Source organism: Tupaia chinensis, unplaced genomic scaffold (assembly GCF_000334495.1).
Source record: "Tupaia chinensis unplaced genomic scaffold, TupChi_1.0 Scaffold000421_1, whole genome shotgun sequence".
Classification (NCBI taxonomy): domain Eukaryota; kingdom Metazoa; phylum Chordata; class Mammalia; order Scandentia; family Tupaiidae; genus Tupaia; species Tupaia belangeri.
The window spans coordinates 1186038-1191559 of record NW_006159926.1 but is presented as its reverse complement, the minus strand read 5'-3'; the positions used below and the strand labels follow the sequence as shown (position 1 = coordinate 1191559).

The 5522-nt window shown below is 40.0% G+C and overlaps 1 protein-coding gene across 1 annotated transcript in view; it reads right to left on the bottom strand.

Moving 5' to 3' along the window:
- The window catches only part of CLVS1 (clavesin 1), a 233043-nt gene extending 229297 nt beyond the window's left edge, over positions 1-3746 (bottom strand). The window contains exon 1 of the mRNA XM_006154776.3: positions 3605-3746. The gene's annotated coding sequence lies outside the window, so the exon portion shown is untranslated. The remainder of the gene's footprint in view (positions 1-3604) is intronic.
- Between the last annotated feature and the right edge of the window lie 1776 nt (positions 3747-5522).

Here is a 5522-nt window from a genome sequence, read left to right as displayed (position 1 = left end):
GAAGGGAAAGCCAACTTGGATGGAAAGCAATAGATTTTCCTGTCTCTTCAGAGTTAGGTGGAGAAGTTTTTAACTGAAGTAGTATTTATCCTGAACTTCAGTGTATTTCAAGCAAAAGCAGACTACAGAGAAAAATTATTTACACATAGAAAATTAAAAAGCCTTTTACTTATAGAGCTTGTGATATGAGCCTCCCAATAGCTATGCCTAACTCACAACTTCCCTCCTACTTCTAAAAACTGTGAAACAATGAACATTGAATCTGCTATGTACGTGACACACATCAAAGTATGGAACTTCACATACTTCACATTTGGGCAATAACAGAAGCAGAATTGATACGATGCTAATGTAAAGCTCAGGGATGGAAAAGGAGTATCCAGTGGTCTGCACCATAGCCAAGAATTGGACATTTGGCTAAAGTGTCCAGGAAATAAAAGCAGACCCTGTCATACACTTTTGGTGAAATTCTGGTTGACTCAGAAGTCAGGAAGGAGAAATGCTCACAAGAAATTAGCATAACACAGAGGAAACTTTTTCTGATACTGTCACAGCATAGGTCTATAAAAAGAGAAAAAAACAAAGGGGGACCTGAAGATATGATAAATGGTTGTGGGAGACAGCAGAAGTATGGGTCGATAATCAATTTGTTATCTGAATAAGCGAAGGCTTTGTTAAGGGAGGAAGGGTATCGAACTAGCTGATTTCCACATCCATGACAAATCAAGCAAAAGAACATAAGCTTCTTTTAACCTAATAGAATTTTGGATTGGAAATTAATCATGATTTTATCTAGAGAGACATAATACTTGAGGCTTATATTATAGTAATTTATACTGAGGACCTGCAGTGTAAATTACTACAACTTTATTCCAGTAAAACCTGGATGAAATGAACAATCATTGAAATGATCAATATTTAGGAGAAGGTTGTAAAGGGGAGAAGATCTCCCTTTGCAATGTCGAGGGTATTTCTGGGCTGAGTGTATGTGGTTGAGCTTCATGTTTTGTATACTCACTCTACTGTGTCTTCTTCTTTGCCTGAGTCACTCTCAGAGTAACAGAACAGCAGAGAAGATCAAAGGCAGCCCGAATCCATTTACTAAGGGCAGTTCTGCTGAGGGCGTGTGTAAAGTCATGAACTGACTTCTGAGGCTAATAAAGCACCTCTCTTTGTAAAGTCTGCAGAAGTAAGGAGACACTACTAGTTGTAAAGAGTGCAGGGTTTTTTGCTTTGGGGAAAATGAAGGACCTTCTAGCTGTATACGCCACGATTTTGAAATGGTGTGTTCTGAGAGCATGTCTATGGACAGGGATGATAACACTTGCTGGGAATGTTTTCTACTTGCCATTCAGTTGATTAGAAAAATGAGAACGTTCTGCTACTGAAAATAGGAGGGAAAAAGTCAAATAGCCTGTAATAGAAAAAGTTTCAAATCAGGAAGCCAGGATAGTGGCACTCTATAAAAATTAGTAAGTTCAACAAAATATTTCAAGCAAGGAAAAGCATCATTTCTGAGTCAGAGGCCCATAAATCGCCACAGAGCAGCATTGTTTTGAAATTTCCCCAGTCTCAGGAAATTGTATTAAGCACAGGAAGAGGGCAGCTCTGGAAACGCTGAATTCCTGGCCTGAGTTTCTGGTCCAAAGCCACTAGAATTGGCAATACGTACAGTTGTCTAGGTCGCACTGTTTCTTTGCAGGCAGAAAAGAGAATGTTCAGAATCTCCCTGCTGAGGACTTCAGAGGTCTTATTTATCATACATACCCCAGACAGTATGTGAATGACCAAATTTCCCTCTTTTTAAACATCCATTTCACCAAATATTTTCACTAGTTTACTTGGTTTCATTTCAAAAGTGAATAAATTTTAGAGGTAGGTAGAATTCTGTTTATGTTTATATAATTAGCAGCAGTGGCTTTTGACACATGGATACCACTATTCCTCATTAGTGAGTATTAGGTGTGAATTCATCCTCAAAACTTCTTTCAAAGATACCTGTTTGTGACAATTTTTGACAGTGCTTCTAACAATGACCAAGGTGGTTTAGACAAAAGTTACTTCACTGTCTCTTTTTTAAAGAGGCAGAGTAAACATACGAGGGTAATTTTTAAAAGAGGTTTTCCTCTGTTCTGGTTTAAACTCTCTTGATACATGTGACCTGACATTATTCTCATTCATTTGAATACATTTTATTTTTAATTGAGATGCTGCTTGTGTAAAAAAAAATAATAATAATAAAACTTGTGAAAAAAATTGCAACACTTTGCTGTTCAGTAAAAATCAATTAAATAAGCACCAATAAAATACTTGGATTGATGACCATCTCAGGCACTTATTTCCTGATGTTTGCTTGCATTTATAAAACGGAAGGTCCTGGCTAAATCAAAGCAATGCTGTGACTTGGGTTGAGACCTTTAAGTTCAAGTTAATCAGATATTTGAAAGATGTTTCAACTTCCCTTTCACTGAGATAGAAAACGATAGCAACTCCCAAAGCAGAGCCTGGCAGAACATAGTTACGTAAAATGCCTGGTCAATTTTTGCACTTTATTACCCTTTACTATTATAGGAAAATGGTGCTATCGTCTGATTACCGAGAAAGCACACAAAAATCTCGCCTTCCAAATCTGAGCCAGTCCTTGACTAGTGATGAACAAAGCCAGGCCATCTGCTCAGAATATCATTACTACTTTGGCCATTTGGACAAGGGATCTATCTTCTCTGTTTCAAAAAGAGGTTTAAGATGGGAAATTTGCAATGAAATAAGTAGACAGGAAGAAGCATTTAAACAAATAGCACTTTCCAATAAGAGCAGCGTTCGTTAGGTAATTATCATCACCATCATTTTCATTTTCAGTCTGGCCGCCCCATTCACCTTTGGGGTGGAGTTCCTGTTTTTCAAGACATTTCAGTAAAAAACTTAGTTTCCGCAGTAAACGTTTAGGGAGGAAAACGGAGGTATGGGTGAAGATGAGTCGTCAGTCAACCCCCACCCTGCTTCCTGCTTTTTTCATGCGTTAAGCACACATTTCTATTTTTCCAGACACACTATGCCTCAGGTCATGTTAATTTCCTGAACGAAAAACAGTCCCTAATCTGCTGAAAGGCAGCTGGCTAACTGCTGGTGTCTGGCAAGTGCCCCATCTGTCCCTGTGCCGGGGTCTTTCCCTCTAGCCTTCACTTTCCCTTTCTCTCGGGCAGGCGTCTCTTTGTTTTCAGGGGTGTTGTTCACCTGAACTTTCCTTTCTATGCCTGTGAACTTGGGCTCTTTTCCTCCACCCTGCGGACCTCGGGCTTTGTCTAAGTGACAAGCCCCAGTTGTGTGACTGTAGTTACCGCGCTGGTGATGGTGGAGATGATGACGGAGATGGTGGAGATGGGGGTGCTGATGGTGTCAGGGAGCGCAGGCTGAGCGGGCGCGGAGAGGAGGACCGACGCGGAGGCGGTGGAGTGGGGCGCGGGAGGGATGGAGTGCAGAGGGATTGCAGATGGGAGCTGTCCACGCGCCGAAGTGCTGAAACGCCGCAGCCATGGCCTCGCAAGAGCGGGGAAAGGCGGGGAGGCGCTGCAAATAAGAAGGGAGAAAAAAAGGCAACAAATACCTTCACACGGCCGCCCAGCCTTGCTTGGGGAATGTGTTTCTGCAGGTGTCCTCGCTGTTGAACTGGGTGGGTGAGATCCCCTATTCTGGCAGGTTCGGTCTCAGATTTCTCTAGAAAGCTGTGAATGAGAGCGGACTCCACGGGGCTGTGATTTTGGTAGGAGGCGTGTGCGCCGGAGACTCTGTCCTTCTATACCGAGCCTGGCTTTCCCCTGGGTCCTAAATGCCTCCGCACTGTTGGTGCCCCCCCCCCGCCCCCCACCCCGCTGTTCTGATAAGACAGTTGCAAGAATTATTGTAATTTTGGCAACATCTGAGACAGAAAGTACCAGAACCATCATTCCCCATATAACCTTATAAAAGGAATCTTTCAAAAGGATTAATGCAGGCTCTGAATGAGACCACTGTGTGTGTGTGTGTGTGTGTGTGTGTGTGTGTATGTGTGTGTAGACTTATGGCAAGAAGGATGGATTATTTTATTAGCAAATGGTATTTAAAAATTGAGTTATTTGAAAAGGCTCAAGTTAAAGTCTATCTTACAAAAATAATTATACTTAGATGACTAAAAAAGTAAAGTTTAAGAAGAACAACTATTGGAATAAATATTTTTTCTGCACTGGGGATAGGAGGGTTTTCTAAGCACAAGAGGGATTGAAGAAATCACATACAAAAAAAATCAATAAGTCTGAGTACAAAAAATACCTTCAAATGTCAAAATATCAAAACATGCAAATATAAATTATCATTTGAAAAAATTGTCCAAAATAAATGTTTATACACAAATGTCTCATAAATCAAAAGAAAAACACTAACCAACTCACAGAAAAAAGAAGAGAAAAATGACAAAGAATTTACAGAAGAGAAATGCATATTAAACACATATTAAAAATCAACCTTCCCAATAAACAGGTAAAGGTGTTTCGAAGTAAGAGCACGGTGCAGTTGAAATAATAGTTAGAAAGTGTAACCCTTCTACAAATCGATTTCACAATAGACATTGTGTTGTAAAATATACATGACATTTAGACCTGATAATTTAATTTGTAGCACTTTATGCTGAAGATGTATTCAGATATGTAGATCAAGGGTATGTATTTAAATTTCATTTATGATCATAGAAATTGTCAAAAAATAAAAACATTCATTTTATATATGAGCTACAATATTTACGACCATTAGGAACATATTTTAAAGTTGTACATAATTATTGTTTATGCAAGACAGAGGTTGAATTTTTTGTCAGAGGGCACATGCATTGGCAGAGAAAGAGAGAGCAATATGGAGGAAGCACTGCCACAGGGGCATAGATACAGTGAAGTCTCTTTTCCTCCATTTCTCCATCTTGTGAAGATTTGGGGCATGCATACACATGTGTTCAGAGTGTTTCTCAAGCTGCTGGGGTGTAATTCCAACTGCAGTGGGTCATGTGGGATCTGCCTTCAATAAGGAGCCAATAGGCCATGGGCTGCCCAAGAGAGATTGATTTTTGACAGGGTCTCACCATGTTGGGGTCCTCCTGCTCCAATCTCCTATCTAGCTAGGACAACAGGAATACAGTGCTGTGCACAGCTAAACACATGTTTTTGAAGACTCTTACAGAGAAAGATAAATGTTTACAAAATCACAAGAGGAGGATACTGGGCCAGCTGTCGTTATGGTGGTTAAGGCAGTTGAATCCCACATGGACAAACTATAAGATTCAATCCTTGTACTGACAGCTTGAAAAACACATTAAGTGTGCACATGCATGCTCAAATCCTAAAAGGAGAGTTGTAGAAAGAATTGCAGCATGACCATCCTCATGGGGTTGCTTTCTCTCTCTCTCCAGTGAATGCATGTGCCCTCTAGCAAGTTAAAAAGAAAAAGTAAAGTAATATAGGGAAATTTGCTTAAAAAAAAAAAGATACCAAATACAAAAT